The 17592-nt window shown below is 46.5% G+C and overlaps 1 long non-coding RNA gene across 1 annotated transcript in view; it reads left to right on the top strand.

Moving 5' to 3' along the window:
- The window catches only part of LOC139227841 (uncharacterized), a 50565-nt gene extending 33221 nt beyond the window's left edge, over positions 1 to 17344 (top strand). The window contains exons 2-3 of the long non-coding RNA XR_011587480.1: positions 10764 to 10867; positions 17097 to 17344. This is a non-coding gene — a long non-coding RNA (uncharacterized lncRNA). The remainder of the gene's footprint in view (positions 1 to 10763; positions 10868 to 17096) is intronic.
- The last annotated feature ends 248 nt before the right edge of the window (positions 17345 to 17592 follow it).

The following is a 17592-nucleotide window of genomic DNA, read 5'->3' as shown; positions in this document are numbered from 1 at the left end:
TCTCTGGGATCAACCTAGTGAACCTTCTCTGAACAGCCTCCAATGCAAATATATCCTTCCTTAAATACAGAAACCAAAACAGTACTCTAGGTGTCCCCTCACTAACACCCTGCACAGTTGTAGCAGGACTTCTCTGCTTTTATACGCCATCCTCCTTGCAACAAAGGCCAACATTCAATTTGCCTTCCTGATTACTTGCTGTACCTGCATACTAATTTTTTGTGTTTCATGCACAAGGACCCCCAGGTCTCTCTGTACTGCCGCACTTTGCAATTTTTATCCATTTAAATTATAATTTGCCTTTGTATTTTTTCTGCCAAAATGGTTAACCTCAAATTTTCCCACATGATACTCCATCTGCCAAACTTAGCCTATATATATCCCTTTGCTGATTTTTGTGTCCTCCTAACAATTTGCTTTCCCACCCATCTTTGTATCATCAGCAAACTTGGCTACATTGCACTCGGTCCCTTCATCCAAGTTATTAATATAGATTGTAAATAGTTGAGGCCCCAGCACCGATCCCTGCGGCACCCCACTAGTTACTGTTTGCCAACCGGAAAATGACACATTTATCCCGACTCTCTGTTTACCAATCCTCTATCCATGCTAATATATTACCCCCAACCCCGTGAGCTTTTATCTTGTGCAGTAACCTTTTATGTGGTACCTTATCAAATGCCTTGTAGCAATAATGCCATGGGATCTTTTACGTTCACCTGAGAGGGTAAACAAAGCCTTGGTTTTACATCTCTTCCAAAAGACAGTACCTCTGACAGTACAGCACTCCCTCAGCACTGCACTAGAGTGTCAGATTGTCAGCCTAGATTTCTGTGCTCGAGTCTCTGGAGTGGGACTTGAACCCACAACCTTCTGACTCAGAAGCGAGAGTGCTACCCACTGAGCCACAGCTGGCAGTTTTTGTTAATGTGCCGGATGAGGCGAAGGGTGAAATGGATTTGAGAACCAGCACAGCTGTGAAATAAAGTGAGTTGGTGCTGCTGGAGAGAGAGTCGAAAGCATGCATGTGACAGTCCACGGTGGAAAGCAGCAAAAGCAGTGGTTTGAGGAATGCTGAATATCAGAGATATCTTTGATCATGGGTGGATCCAAAACATGAAGGGTAGAATTTAAGTTGAAATCCACATGGAATAAGTCAGAACGGGTAGACCCACTCTAGACCTTTTCAATGCGAACTGCTGACGGGCCATCAGCCGTCTCAATTTCTCTGCTCCCCTCACTCACTCCAACATACCTCCCTCTCCGCTCGCTCAGTTCCAACCCCAACATTGTCATTAAACCGGCTGTCAAGAGTGGCGCTATTGTTATTCAACGAACCGACCTCTACCTTGCAGAGGCTGATCGCCAACTCTCTGACACCTCCTCCTACCTCCCCCTGGACCATGACCCCACTACCAAACATCAAGCCATAATTTCCCACAGTCACTGACCTCATCTCCTCTGGAGATCTTCCCTCCATAGCTGCCAACCTCAGTTTGTCAACCCTGCACAGCCCGCTTCAACCTCCTTCCCAAGATCCACAAACAGGACTGTCCTGGTCGACCCATCGTTTCAACCTGTTCTTGCCCCACGGAACTTATTTCTTCCTATCTCGACTCTATTTTTTCTCCCCTTGTCCCGTCTCTTCCCACCTACAGCAGCTATGTCCGACTGCAGCAACTACAGAAGAATCTTACTGCTGTCGGCCACTGAGAAAATCATCGCAAGAATCCTCCTCAACCGTATTCTCCCTGTGGCTGAAGAGCTCCTCCCAACGTCACACTGCGGATTCCATCCATTGAGCGGTACAACAGACATGATCTTCACCACACAACTATAAAGAGAAATGCAGGGAACAGCACCAATCCTTGTACATGGCCTTCTTTGGCCTCACAATGGCCTTTGACACTGTCAACCGTGAGGGACTATGGAGCGCTCTCCTTTGTTTCGGCTGCTCCCAAAGGTTTGTCACCATCCATCACCTGCTCCACGATGACGTGCAAGCCATGGTCCTGACCAACGGATCCATCACAGACCCAATAATCCATGTCCGGACCGAGGTCAAGCAGGACTGCGTATTCTCATCAATGCTCTTCTCGATTTTCCTTGCTGCAGTGCTCCATCTCACTATCAACAAGCTCACCGCTGGAGTGAAACTAAACTATAGAATCAATGGGAACCTGTTCAACCTACGTCCCCTCCAGGCTGGATCCAAGGTCGTCCCATACTCCGTCATTGAACTACAGTACGCAGATGATGCTTGCATCTACACACATTCAGAGGCCGAACTCCAAGCCATTGTCAATATCTTCACCACGGTGTACCAAAGCATGGGCCTTACGCTAAACATTCGTAAGACAAAGATCCTCCACCAACTTGACCCCGCCACACAGCACTGCCCCCCGGTCATCAAAATCCATGGCTCGGCCTTGGACAACGTGGACCATTTTTCATACCTCAGGAGCCTACTATCAGCAAGGGTAGACATCGATGACGAGTTTCAACACCACCTCCAGTGCGTCAGTGCAGCCTTCGGTCCCTGAGGAAGAGAGTGTTTGAGGACCAGGACCTCAAGTCTGGCACCAAGCTTATGGTCTACAGGGCTGTAGTGATACCTGCCCTCCAATATGGCTCAGAGACGTGGACCATATAAAGTAGACACCTCAAAGCACTGGAGAAGTACTACCAGCACTGCCTCTGCAAGATCCTGCAAATCCACTGGGAGGATAGACGCACCAACGTCAATGTTCTTGCTCAGACCAACATTCCCAGCATCGAAGCACTGACCACAGTCGACCAGCTCTGTTTGGTGGGCCCCATCGATCGCATGCCCGACACGAGATTCCCTAAGCAAGTGCTCTACTCGGAATTCCTACATGACAAGCGAACAAAGGAAAACATTTCATGGACACCCTCAAAGCCTCCTTGATAAAGTGTAACATCCCCACCGGCACCTAGGAATCCTTGGCCGAAGACCGCTTTAAGTGGAGGAAGAGTATCCGGGAGGGCACTGAGCACCTCGAGTCTCGTCGCAGAGTGCATGCAGCGGAAGGACCATGCAGCAAACCAGACTCCCCACCCACCCTTTCCTTCAACGACTGTCTGTCCCACCTGTGACAGAGACAGTAATTCCCGTATTGGACTGTAGTCACCTGAGAACTCACTTTTAGAGTGGAAGCAAGTCTTCCTCGATTTCGAGGGACTGCCTATGATGATGATGACATCCACGACTCCTCCGATGCCCTTCGCCACTAACAGTTTCCTGTTTCCTGGCCCAAACCGTCTCCTTTTCACTATGGACATCCAATCCCTCTACACTTCCATCCACATGAGGGCGCTCCTCATCTTTCACTCCACTAGCCTCTACATTCAACGGATCATCCTCCGCCATTTCTGCCATCTCCAATGTGATCCCAGCACCAAACAAATCTTCCCTCCCCTTTCACCATTCCAAAGGGACCGCTCCCTCCATGACATCCTGGTTCATTCCTCAATCACCCCCAGCACCCCCTCCCCACCCCACGGCAGCTTCCCGTGCAAGTGCAGGATGTTATGTATGTATGCAGACCTTACCCAAATGTAAGACTTGCCACTAGGGGGGCACACCTGTGGGAGACCTAAGGGTCACCTGTGCACCCTGGGGCAAGCAGGTATAAAAGGTGATTCACCATGCTGCTTCCTCACTCTGGAATCTGAATAAAGAGACCAAGGTCACAACAGTTTGAGCTTGCGATATAGTCCTGTGAATTTGTTCTGAACATAACAAATTGGCGACGAGTAACGGATCAAGAACTTTCACGCGATAATGGCCGCCGTTGGTATTCTTGAGAGATTTGTTGAGGGTGATGATTTGGAAGCCTTCGTTGAGTACCTCGACCAGTACTTTGTGACCAATGAATTGGACAAGGCTGAGACGGCGACCAAGCGCAGGGCGATTCTCCTCACTGTATGTAGGTAATCGGTATATGGCCTCCGTAAAAATTTGCTGGTACCGGTCAAACTAATGGACAAATCTTACATAGAGCTGTGCACACTGGCTAAGGAACACCTCAAGCAAAGGAGAGCATCCTGATGTCCAGGTATCGCTTTTACATGCACCGTCACTCCGAGGGTCAGAACGTGGCGAGTTTTGTCGCTGACCCAAAACGTCTTGCGGGGCAGTGCAACTTTGCAGGATCCTTGGGGGAAATGTTGCAGAATTTTTTCGTGCTTGGAATTGGCCACGAGGTCATCCTTCGCAAGCTGCTGTCTGCCGAATCCCTAGATCTGAGCAAGGTCATCATGATAGCCCAAGCTTTCATATCCAGGAGCGATAACACGAAACAGATATCTTCACAGAATCGAAGCTCACCGGCAAGCACCATGCACAAAATAATGTTTGCAGCAGGCAAAATGGCCCACCCGATTGCAGAGGCCAGACCTAGGCCTAGAGTGACTCAGAGTCTGCCATGGGGCATGAATGCGTTAGCACCATGTTGGTGGGGGCAGCTACAAAGCTCATCAATGTAGATTCAAGCCCCATGTGTGCAAGAGCTGTGGAACAATGGGGCATCTCCAGCGAATGTGAAAACGATCTCTGACTCACCACGTGGCAGAGTCAGCGAGAATCACGATGAATGAGCAGGAGAGGCAACTGAACCTGAGGATGAAGAGGAGGTATATGCTTGACAAATCTTCTAGAATTTTTTGAGGATGTAACTAGTAGAGTGGACAAGGGAGAACCAGTGGATGTGGTGTATTGGGCCTTTCAAAAGGTCCCACACAAGAGATTAGTGTGCAAAATTAAAGCACATGGTATTGGGGGTAATGTATTGACGTGGATAGAGAACTGGTTGGCAGACAGGAAGCAGAGAGTACGAGTAAACGGGTCCTTTTCAGAATGGCAGGCAGTGACTAGTGAGGTACCGCAAGGTTCAGTGCTGGGACTCCAGCTATTTACAATATACATTAATGATGTAGACGAAGGAATTGAATGTAATAGCTCTAAGTTTGCAGATGACACTAAGCTGGGTGGCAGTGTGAGCTGTGAGGAGGATGCTAAGAGGCTGTAGGGTGACTTGGACAGGTTAGGTGAGTGGGCAAATGCATGGCAGATGCAGTATAATGTGGATAAATGTGAGGTTATCCACTTTGGTGGCAAAAACAGGAAGGCAGAATATTATCTGAATGGTGACAGATTAGGAAAAGGACGGGTGCAACGTAACCTGGGTGTCATGGTACATCAGTCATTGAAAGTTGGTATGCAGGTACAGCAGGCGGTGAAGGCGGCAAATGGCATGTTGACCTTCATAGCAAGAGGATTTGACTATAGGAGCAGGGAGGTCTTACTGCAGTTGTACAGGGCCTTGTTGAGGCCACACCTTGAATATAGTGTACCGTTTTGGTCTCCTAATCTGAGGAAGGACGTGCTTGCTATTGATTGAGTGCAGCGAAGGTTCACCAGACTGATTCCCGGGATGACAGGACTGACATATGAAGAAAGACTGGATCGACTAGGCTTATATTCACTGGAATTTAGAAGAATGAGAGGGGATCTCATAGAAACATATAAAATTCTGACGGGATTGGACAAGTTAGATGCAGGAAGAATGTTCCCGATGTTGGGGAAGTCCAGAGCCACGGGTCACAGTCTAAGGATAAGGGGTAAGCCATTTAGGACCAAGATAAGGAAAAACTTCTTCACTCAGAGAATTGTGAACCTGTGGAATTCCCTACCACAGAAAGTTGTTGAGGCCAGTTCGTTAGATATATTCAAAAGTTAGATGTGGCCCTTACAGCTAAAGGGATCAAGGGGTGTGGAGAGAAAGCAGGAATGGGGTACTGAAGTTGCATGATCAGCCGTGATCATATTGAATCGTGGTGCAGACTCGAAGGGCCGAATGGCCTACTCCTGCACCTATTTTCTATGTTTCTATATGGGATACACACCTTCACCACCAAAAGCCCTCTGATAATGTTAAAAGTTCTTAACGGCACTTCAGTCTCCATGGAGCTAGACACGGTGGCGAGTCAATCAGTTATGAGCCAGAAGGCTTTCAAGAGGCTGTGGAGCGACGAAGCACAGCAACCCAAGCTGATCCCGATTCAGGCAAAGCTGCGCACCTACACCAAGGAATTGATACCAATTTATTGGTAGTGCGGACATAAGAATATTCCATGAGGGAGCAGTGCATGATTTACCACTGTGGATTGTTTCAGGAGGTAGATGGGGAAGATTCAATGGAACTGGGAAGACTTCTGCATTCCTTCTCCGGCGAACGAGGCCTCCCCTTCTCAAAGGCTGAGCAAACACCCACTTTCAGCTGAACCAGGACCAGGCATTGAAGTGCAGATCCATTTGCAGATCCCCAAGGCATAGGCCACTCATCACGACCACGAAGAGGTAAAATTCTACCGAGCAGCGGTACAGGCACGGTAACCACCACCCGAAGCCGACGACCCCTTCGCGACGATGGAAGAGGCTTCAGGTCGACCATGCGGAGTGCGACTCCGGCCAAAACGATCCAAATGCGTCTTCCCGACGCCAGAGGCAAAATACCTGGGGAGGAAAATCACGGCAGTCGGCATCACGGACTCGAACGAGAGGGCGCCCAGGCCACGGGACAAGAAGGCGTCCAAACCACAGGATGAAGGTGCATCCAGACCACGGGACGAGAATGCGTCCAGGCCATGGGACAAGAGAGCATCCAGACCACGGGAGGTCACCGCAACAGAACTGAGAAATGTGTCGCCCAGCAAGGAAAACAAATGGGTTTGGGGCAAAGATAAAGGGGCGGCCACGGTGAAGGCCAGGAACCCACTACGCGGCCAATGATGTACCATTGTATGGGGTGGGGGGTACCTTACAACAAGCCAAAGTAGCGGGCAAACACCAACCGGTCGTATATGTATCTGTCAAAGTACTTGTAACAAGTGATGTGTTATCTCACGGGGTCCGGTGTGTTGTACAGCAAGCCAAAGTAGCGGGCGAACCCCAATCAGTTGTATATGTATCTAACAAAGTATTCATAGCAAGTGAAATGTTACCGCACGGGGCAGGAGTGTTGTGCAGCAAGCAAAAGTAGCGGGCGAGCCCCAAACGATTGAACATATATCCAATAAGTTAAACAAAGCAGCAGCCTTTGTTCACAGGACTAAAGAGTGTCCCAATATGTGCCCGAATCAGACAAGTTGCTCATCCCACATGCTTGGGAGAGCAGAGGCACCATTATTAATGCGTTGTTTCGAGAATGTCCAACACTGTGCACTGTAACATGATCCGCCACGGGCCAGGCACTGAGAGCGGCACTAATGCTCTCAGTTGGCCACCGTTGCCCACCACCGGGGTGGAAACGGCACAGCCTACAGACTCACTCGCAATCGTGGAAGTGCTAGAAAGCGAGGGGTCAATCATAACGGCCCCCCAGCTTAGGACTTGGACCAGCCAGGAGCCAAAGGTGAACTGCTAGACGTCATGTGGAAACCCATCCGTCGCAGAGACGATAGACCCATCCCAACGTTGCAAAGCAAGGCAGGGCGGCTACACACAGTCAGTGGTCCGTGGCCCCCATACGACAGCCCAAGGTCCACGGGGACCACTCTGCTTCCCGCCATTACCAAAAGTCTCAAGGCCATTGCGGCCATCCTGGACTTGCCAGACCTCAGGGTCAGCGACAATAGCCTGGAGCAGGTAGCCCAAATCACTAAACCTAGCACCATGAGTGTCACGGTAAACGCCCGCCAGGCCCGGTTATCCTGGGTGTTACGCAGTCACCAGACAGAATCTGTAAGAACCGAGCCTTCCATATGCCATCAGCAGAGAATGCACCACAATTGCACGGCCCCTCCACGTGACATCAGAATAAGTGATGTAGACCATGTTCAGGGCCCCAGTTGGGCTGCTAGCACCGCATTAGCCAAGGGGAGGAAAAACATAGAAACATAGAAAATAGGTGCAGGAGTAGGCCATTCGGCCCTTCTAGCCTGCACCGCCATTCAATGAGTTCATGGCTGAACATGCAACTTCAGTACCCCATTCCTGCTTTCTCGCCATACCCCTTGATCCCCCAAGTAGTAAGGACTTCATCTAACTCCTTCTTGAATATATTTAGTGAATTGGCCTCAACAACTTTCTGTGGTAGAGAATTCCACAGGTTCACCACTCTCTGGGTGAAGAAGTTCCTCCGCATCTCGGTCCTAAATGGCTTACCCCTTATCCTTAGACTGTGACCTCTGGTTCTGGACTTCCCCAACATTGGGAACATTCTTCCTGCATCTAACCTGTCTAACCCCGTCAGAATTTTAAATGTTTCTATGAGGTCCCCTCTCATTCTTCTGAACTCCAGTGAATACAAGCCCAGTTGATCCAGTCTTTCTTGATAGGTCAGTCCCGCCATCCCGGGAATCAGTCTGGTGAACATTCGCTGCACTCCCTCAATAGCAAGAATGTCCTTCCTCAGGTTAGGAGACCAAAACTGTACACAATATTCCAGGTGTGGCCTCACCAATGCCCTGTACAACTGTAGCAACACCTCCCTGCCCCTGTACTCAAATCCCCTTGCTATGAAGGCCAACATGCCATTTGCTTTCTTAACCGCCTGCTGCACCTGCATGCCAACCTTCAATGACTGATGTACCACGACACCCAGGTCTCTTTGCACCTCCCCTTTTCCTAAACTGTCACCATTCAGATAATAGTCTGTCTCTCTGTTTTTACCACCAAAGTGGATAACCTCACATTTATCCACATTATACTTCATCTGCCATGCATTTTCCCACTCACCTAACCTATCCAAGTCACTCTGCAGCCTCACAGCATCCTCCTCGCAGCTCACACTGCCACCCAACTTAGTGTCATCCGCAAATCTGGAGATACTACATTTAATCCCCTCATCTAAATCATTAATGTACAGTGTAAACAGCTGGGGCCCCAGCACAGAACCTTGCGGTACCCCACTAGTCACTGCCTGCCATTCTGAAAAGTACCCATTTACTCCTACTCTTTGCTTCCTGTCTGACAACCAGTTCTCAATCCATGTCAGCACACTACCCCCAATCCCATGTGCTCTACTTTGCACATCAATCTCTTGTGTGGGACCTTGTCGAACGCCTTCTGAAAGTCCAAATATACCACATCAACTGGTTCTCCCTTGTCCACTCTACTGGAAACATCCTCAAAAAATTCCAGAAAATTTGTCAAGCATGATTTCCCTTTCACAAATCCATGCTGACTTGGACCTATCATGTCACCTCTTTCCAAATGCACTGCTATGACATCCTTAATAATTGATTCCATCATTTTACCCACTACCGATGTCAGGCTGACCGGTCTGTAATTCCCTGTTTTCTCTCTCCCTCCTTTTTTAAAAAGTGGGGTTACATTGGCTACCCTCCACTCTATAGGAACTGATCCAGAGTGATTCACCGTGCTGCTTCCCCACTCTGGAGTCTGAATAAAGAGACTAAGGTCACAACAGTTTGAGCTTGCGATATAGTCCTGTGAACTTGTTCTGAACATAACACAGAAAATGCAACATCTGCCCTTTTACCTCCTCCCTTCCCACTGTCCAGGGCACCAAACACTCCATTCCAGGTGAAACAGCGATTTACTTGTACTTCTTTGAATTTAATATACTGTATTCACTGCTCACGATGTGGTCTCCTCTAAGTTGGGGAGACCAAATGCAAATTGAGTGATCGCTTTGCAGAATATCTCCAGTCAGTCCGTAAGCATGACCCCGAGCTTTCAATCGTCTGTCACTTTAATTCTCTGCTGCACTCCCACTCTGACCTCTCCATCCTCGGACTCCTACACTATTCCAACAAAGTTCAACACAAGCTCGAGGAACAGCACTTCATCTTTCGTTTAGGCACTTTACAGCCTTCTGGACTCAACATCGAGTTCAATAATTTCAGACCATAACCTCTGCCTTTTTTTTACTTTTTTTTTTAAACACGCCCCCTTTTTTTCTCTTTCCCATGGCAGCTAGCGATCATCCCGCCATTCACACCCCATCTAGACTCATCTCTTGTTTCTTAACTTGTTCCATTACCATCTCATTTTTGCCCATCATCCATTTTGTCTCTTAACCTCTTCTGCCTTCCCTATCACAGACCGTCCCTTTTGTTCTTTCCTCCCCTCCCTCTTTCAGGACCCCTGCACTTCCTTAAGAATCTGTTACATCGTGAACTTTTCCAGTTCTGACGAAGGGTCAAAAACCTGAAACGTTAACTCTGTCTCTCTCTCCACAGATGCTGCCTGACCCACTGAGATAGCCAGCATTTGCTGTTTTTATTTCAGATTCCAGCATCTGCAGTATTTTGCTTTAGCTGAGGAGAGAGATGTGGCTGTGAAAGCAAGTTTTAACAAACATTTGATTGAACACAAGAAGGGGAACAGAATGTAATGAACGTGAACAAGGTAAAAGAGACAAATGGAAATCTTGTTGGAGAGAACAGAATGTTTTCAAGGTGGGCATTCCTGGATGAGAAGCGGCAGTGAATTAAACACATAAGAAAAGGGAAATACTGCACGTACTGGAAATCTGAAATAAAGACAGAAAGTCCTGGAAAACAGTCAGGCCAGGAAGCATCATCATCATTCAACACCTTATTTTGCGCTGGAGGTTATATGGGCTGTCCATAATGTATCAATCCACAAGATGTTAAATACCTTGTTTGTAACATATTTCCTACATGGTTTAATAATCTGCAAGACTTGGAAGGCATGGAATTTCAGACTTCATGACGCTATTTTTGTGAAGAAATATTTTTGTTTACTATAGAGTTCTGCTGTTCACTTTGGATGAACCTGAAAACTGGACAAAAAAGAAAGAGAGGAGTTTGTTTCTATTCCCAAACTGACAGAAATGAAGAGCTGTCACTCAAGGTACTTTAAAGACAAAATGATATATTTGATGCATACAATAGTTTGATGAAAAACTGTTCACACATTGCTGAGGTGTCACATCGGTATTGATGCTTTGCTGAGGTTAAATCAATTTGCCCCGCAACAAAGTCTCCGCATCCTGGTTAATCTGCAGATCAAAGACCCCTTGCTTGCATCTTGGCACCAGTTGCTATTTTGTAGCTTAGTAGGGAAATACAACTTTCATCTTAATGCTAATAACCTGTAATTCTATGGTCATAAAAATATATAATACAGGAGTTTCCTATTTGAAGCATAGTGGAGCGCTATCATCAAAGCAACAATCTCCTGAAGTGAACATTAAGGGGAGGTGAAATTCTTTCTGGTGCTGATCCTACCAAAAGAGTAAATAAAATTAGTAACTTTTCTCCACAAATGGCTTTATCCAATTCAAGGTCAGTATAGTCACTGTGGGGTCAAGTTTCGGCCTGAGTTGCTCCTATCTTTTTGGAACAACTAGTTTAGAATGGAGTATCTCAGAAATTGCAATTCTCGGCCTTTAGTTTGCTCCAGTTCTAGTGAGTTAGAACAGTTTCATTTTAGAACAGATTTTTTTTTCAAAAGGGGGCGTGTCCAGCCATTTCCACCTGTTTTGCAAGTTTAGGCAGCGAAAACTTACTCCAAACTAACTTAGAATGGAGTAAGTGTAGATTTTTGTATGCTCAGAAAAACCTTGCCTACACATAGAAAATCAGGCATATGGAACGAAAGATGGGGGAGGGGAGGTTTACAAACACTAAACACTTCACTTTTACAAATAAAGAGCCATCATCAATAATAAATGATAAATAAATCAATAAATCAATCAATAAATCAATCCAAATAAATTAAAAAATTAAAAATGAAAAAAAAGTTAAGAATCACTCAATAAATAACAAATTATTTCTACTCACCTACTGCAGCACCAGGCAGAAGAGGGGGCGGGGAGGGGGAAAGAGAAGAAGATGGGGGGGAAAGAGAAGATGGGGGGAGAAGAGAGGAAGATTGGGGGGGAGAAGAGAGGAAGATTGGGGGGGAGAAGAGAGGAAGATGGGAGAAAGAAGACGGGGGGAGAAGAGAGGAAGACGGGGGGAGAAGAGAGGAAGATGGGGGGAGAGAAGAGAGGAAGATGGGGGGAGAAAGAAGATGGGGGGAGAAGAGAGGAAGACGGGGGGAGAGAGAAGAGAGAAAGATTGGGGGGGGAGAAGAGAGGAAGATGGGGGGAGAAAGAAGACGGGGGGAGAAGAGAGGAAGATGGGGGGAGAGAGAAGAGAGAAAGATTGGGGGGGGAGAAGAGAGGAAGATGGGGGGAGAAAGAAGACGGGGGGAGAAGAGAGGAAGATGGGGGGAGAGAAGGCGGGGGGAGAAGAGAGAAAGATTGGGGGGGGGAGAAGAGAGGAAGATGGGGGGAGAGAGAAGGCGGGGGGAGAAGAGAGAAAGATTGGGGGGGGGGGGAGAAGAGAGGAAGATGGGGGGAGAGAGAAGGCGGGGGGAGAAGAGAGAAAGATTGGGGGGGGGAGAAGAGAGGAAGATGGGGGGAGAAAGAAGACGGGGGGAGAGAGAAGATGACGAAGAAGAAGAAGCCGGGTCCTGCCGATGGCTTTGGGCGGGGCCCGCACGCAGCCGATGCTGGGCTGCCGCCGCCGACAACTCTTCAGACGGGGCCCGCCCCAAGCGAGATGTGGGCAGACAAGCCCCGCCAGCGACGAGGAAGCCGGGCTCTGCCGAGGACTTCGGGTGGGGCCCGCAAGCAGCCGTGCCAGGCTGCCGATGTCTCCTTGGGTGGGGCCCGCCCCCAGCGAGAGGCCGGGCGAGCAGGCCCCACCGACGACGCCGGCTGCCAGGAGTTCTTCGGGCGACCCGTCACCAGCGAGAGGCCGGGCGGGCCCTGCCGCCGAGGTAAGATGCGCAGGTCACTAGGCCGGGGATAGGGGTGACATCCCTTCAGCCTGGGATAGGATCGTCGCCTCGGAGACAGGACGCCGGCAGCTACTGCGCATGTGCACAGCTGCTGGCACTGTTTTCAGCGCAGGGCTGTAGCTCCGCCCCCATTAGCTCCTGCTGCGCAGCGCCGAGGTGGAATTGGGCCTACAGCTATCTGAGAATCGCGAGGTAAGTATTCGCCGCAATTTTTGTTCTATAAATTAGGCGGGCCTCTCCGATGTGCGCCGTTCTAGCGGGTGGCCAAAACTTGACCCCTGTATCCCTAAGTTTGTGTCACATCAACATATCTGACAAGCGTAGAATGAGAGTCTGTGTTTATAGGTGTTTGTACAAGTGCGTACAGTTCTTCACATGCCCACTTGTGAAAGGAACCCAAAGCTTGATGAGTGGAATATATTTATAACGTTTGTTTAAAGTTTAATCATTTAAGTCATCTATGTGGTATGCCAGTGTTTATGGAGTATATACAACTGCTTATATGCATATTTCCAAGGAGATTTTTTTTTTCTAATACAAATTCACCCAAGGGGTGATTTTAAACCTAAAGAAACCTTTAGCATTGGTGAGGGAGAATTCATAAAATAATCAAAAACATGTTTAATGAAAATATTTATAGTTTGAATACAATTAGCTTTTCCAAATAAGGACCTCCACAAGAGATGCTACTTATGATCAAAATCAACTGCCTGCAATGTTTGTGGATTCGGAGTTCCAATACCATATGGGGATATCTCGTTCGAACTGAACCCTTTGAACGTATTATAGTAAATATAAAACTATTTTACTTGCTCAAGAGCAATGTTTAATTTTATACGCAGATAGCTATTGGAGGTGATTATTTAGATGATGTCAGCCTTGGCTCTCCCTTCCAAGTCAGAAGGTTGTGCATTCAAGTCCCACTCCAGAGACGTGGGCACATAGTCGAGACTGGGACTTTAGTGCAGTACTGAGAGAGTGCTGCATTGTCGGAGGTGCCGTCATTCGGATGAGACGCTAAGCTGGGGCCCCATCAACCCTTTCAAGTGGACATAAAAGATTCCGTGGCACTATTCGAAGAGTAGAATGGGCATCCTGGCCAAAACTTTATCCCTCAACCAACATCAGTAACAAAACAGATTATCTAGTCATTGCTGTTGTGCACAAATTGGTCATGTTTCCTATATATCAACTGTGATTTCACTTCAAATTGCTTCATTGGATGTAAAGCAATTTGGGACACCATGAAGTTGTGAAAGGCACTATATAAATGCAAGTTCTTTCTATCTTTTCAAACATGCATGTCCTGGTTATACTCTCTTCTCTTTTGAAATACTTTGTTTTCTATAAAGAGGATTAAAGAGGTCCCACATGAGAAATCATTTGAAAATGCAAAATAAAAAATCTGCAGTACTGTGGATCGCTTTACTTTGAATACTAGAACATTCAAGCCTAAAAATATCTAATTCATTTCCATTTATACTAATGTTTTTTTGTAATTCTTTCGAAACGTGGGCATCACTGGCAAAGTCAGCATTTATCACCCATCCTTGATTGTCCTGAGAAGGTGATGGTGGACCTTTATCTTGAACTGCTGCAGACAGTGTGGTGAAGGTGATCCACAATAGTTAGGGTCTTTCAGAATGCTTTTTTTTTTTCTTATTTTAATAGATATTCGTCCACTGCATCGTTCTTTACGGCTGCTGCTAGACTATCAGTTTTATGCCAACACAAAGTGGTTTTGGAAACATGTCTTTGTAAAATTTACACTTCAGAGCCAGATGCTGTTCCGATTCCAAAATGCACTATAGATAAGCAGGGCAAGACCTACTGTGGGATGCTATCTCACAATATTTGGGTTGGTACGATGTGGAGTAAAACTCCATTATGGGGTGAAACCAGGTTTAAAAAGTCCTCAGTTCGTCCAATAGACTTTCTAGTCACTTCATAAATTTCCTGCATATCCATTTAATATTAGAAGACAGTACCTCCCAGACCCACAACCTGTACCACCTAGAAGGACAAGGGCAACAGGCGCATTTGAACACCATCACCTGAAAGTTCCCCTCCAAGTTACACACCATCCTGACTTGGAAATATATTGCTGTTCCTTCATCGTCACTGGGTCAAAACCATGGAACTCCCTCCCTAACAGCACTGTGGGAGTACCTTCACCCCACGGACTGCAGTGGCTTACCATCATCTTCTCAGGGGCAATAAATACTGGCCTTGCCAGCGACAGCTACATCCCAGGAACGAATAAAAAAAAACACTGGACCAGACTCCAATTCAATGACACATGCCGAGCTCTCTCCTGCTGCGAGAAACATTCGATGCCCGCAGGAGAGAACCAACTTTGCCAGCTGTGCTTGACACTTTACAGCTGCTAGTCTCAGATTGGTAATCTAGTATTACTGGAAGGAATTATTAAGTGCTATGTAATTGATTTAAACTCAACATTAACAACTGTTACCAGATCTTTAAAAGTAGGCACTTACACATTAAACTACTACACGGAATTTTAAATGTGACTTAGGACTGTGACTTCTAAATTGTGAAGTTGGTGTTATTATATGTTGGACCACATACTAACAATATAAATCAAAGTACTTGCACTGAATGGTGCCAATGGAGAATCGTATAAATATTTTTCAGACTGTTTCTTTTTCCCAGAGACAGAGCCAGGATCTGGGATAGTGTTGGCTCTGCCTGTGTTTACATCATCAAGAATTTACTCTTAAATGATTTGTTCTCTTTCAACATTACAACTTCATATCACCAGATTGCCTTCTAACCTTGATTGCTGTTGCTCTCCCAGTCTAAACTGACATGCACCCTAGTAATTCAGCATGGTCACTCTCAAGAGCATAATTAGAGGTTCAGACTGTGTACCCATTTTAAGTTGCTGGAGAAAAGTATATGATCATTTCTGGTCCTTCTATCTTCAGTGCCATTCACAATTATAGGCAGTTCCGCTCCACTCACTGCTGCTTCCAGGTACTGATCAGCCCCTCAGTGCAACTACTAATGGAAGGTGTCCCCTTCGCTGAATGCTGTCGGTAGAACTTGAGTATACAAGTACAGCTCTACAGTATGGAGAGGTGGCGATCTCTTTCGTAAACAGTACCATTGTAGAACTGTACTGACGAGAAAGGGATCTGCTCCAATGGTGCGAGGAGGAAGCAAAAAAATCTGCAAAGGGATATAGATAGGCTAAGTAAGTGGGCAAAAATTTGGCAGATAGAGTATCATGTGGAAAAATGAGAGATTATCCACTTTGGTAGGAAAAAATAAAGAAATTATTTAAATGGGGAGAGATTACAAAATGCTGAGGTACAGAGGGATCTGGAGGTCTTTATACATGAACCTCAAAAAGTTAGCATGCAGGTACAGCAAGTAATTAGGAAAGCAAATGGAGTGTTGGCCTTTATTGCAAGGTGGTTGGAGTATAAAAGTAAGGAAGTCCTGCTACAACTGGATAGGGCATCGGTGAGACCTCACCTGGAATACTGCGTACAGTCTCCGTATTTAAGGAAGGATATACTTGCATTGCAGGCAGTTCAGAGAAGGTTCACGACGTTGATTCTGAGATGAAGAGGTTGTCTTATGAAGAAAGGTTGAGCAGGTTGGGTCTATACTCATTGGAGTTTAGAAGGATAAGAGGTGATCATATTGAAATGTATAAGATTCTGAGGGGGCTTGGCAGGGTATATGCAGAGAGGATGCTTCCTCTCGTGGGGGAATCTAGAACTAGGGGGCATAGCCTCAGAATAAGGGGTTGGCCATTTCAAACGGAAATGAGGAAGAATTTCTTCTCTCAGAGGGTTGTGAATCTTTGGAATTCTCTACCCCAGAGAGCCAAGGAGGCTGGGTCATTGAATATATTTAAGGTGGAGATACACAGATTTTGAAAGATTAGGGAGTCAAGGGTTATGGGAAGAGGGCAGGGAAGTGGAGTTGAGGACAAGATCAGATAAGCTATGATCTTATTGAACGATGGAGCAGACTCAAGGGAGCAGATGGTCTACTCCTGCTCCTATTTCTTATGTTCTTATGTTCCAATTCATTAATGGCAATACTGAGGTTGGAATGGGAGAAAAGGCTATAAAGAAATGAGGTTGAGAGTTCAGCATGGTCAGGAATAGAAAATCACACCAGTAGACTTGGCTATTTGAGGAGTTTTTGAAGGTCAATAGAAGAATCCAGAAATTTTTTTATTAAAGATTATTTTCCCCATTTTCCAAACTTTCAAATTAGTGATCAAGTCCCCTCCTTTCTCTGTTTCTTCCAGCCAGTTCCACTGCATTTAATTTAATTGGAAGCTCGTGCAGCAGAGCACATGGGGAGAGCGGAGCATATAAAAACAGCGTGGAAACCCGGCGGCAGCGGCAGTGCAGGAGAGCACATCGGGAGAGCGGATTCAAAAACAAAAAACTAGGAGTGGTGTCACAGCACTCAGATGATTGGTTGCTCAGTGCTAACTTTCTTTCTCTAAGCTATGACAGTGCTTAAACTAAGAGCAAGAAACTATAACATACTATATTAAATTAAAAATTTTACTAGATTAACTAATTAATATAACTACAAATAAACATTGAATAAAGATTTTAACTAATTAAATAAATAAAACAAGGTTAGACTACAGTACCGCAGAGCAGGGTGCGTGTCTGGACTGCAGTATGTGGGAGTTTGTGGTCAGCGAGACTGTCCCGAGCAAACACGTCTGCAGTAGATGTCTCCATCTCGAATTGCTCTGGCTCAGAGTCGTTGAGCTGGTGTGTGAGTTG

The sequence above is a fragment of the Pristiophorus japonicus genome, chromosome 17 (genome assembly GCF_044704955.1).
Source record: "Pristiophorus japonicus isolate sPriJap1 chromosome 17, sPriJap1.hap1, whole genome shotgun sequence".
In the NCBI taxonomy this organism is placed as follows: domain Eukaryota; kingdom Metazoa; phylum Chordata; class Chondrichthyes; family Pristiophoridae; genus Pristiophorus; species Pristiophorus japonicus.
The sequence above is the reverse complement of the archived record's forward strand: the minus strand, read 5'-3'. Positions and strand labels throughout refer to the sequence as shown.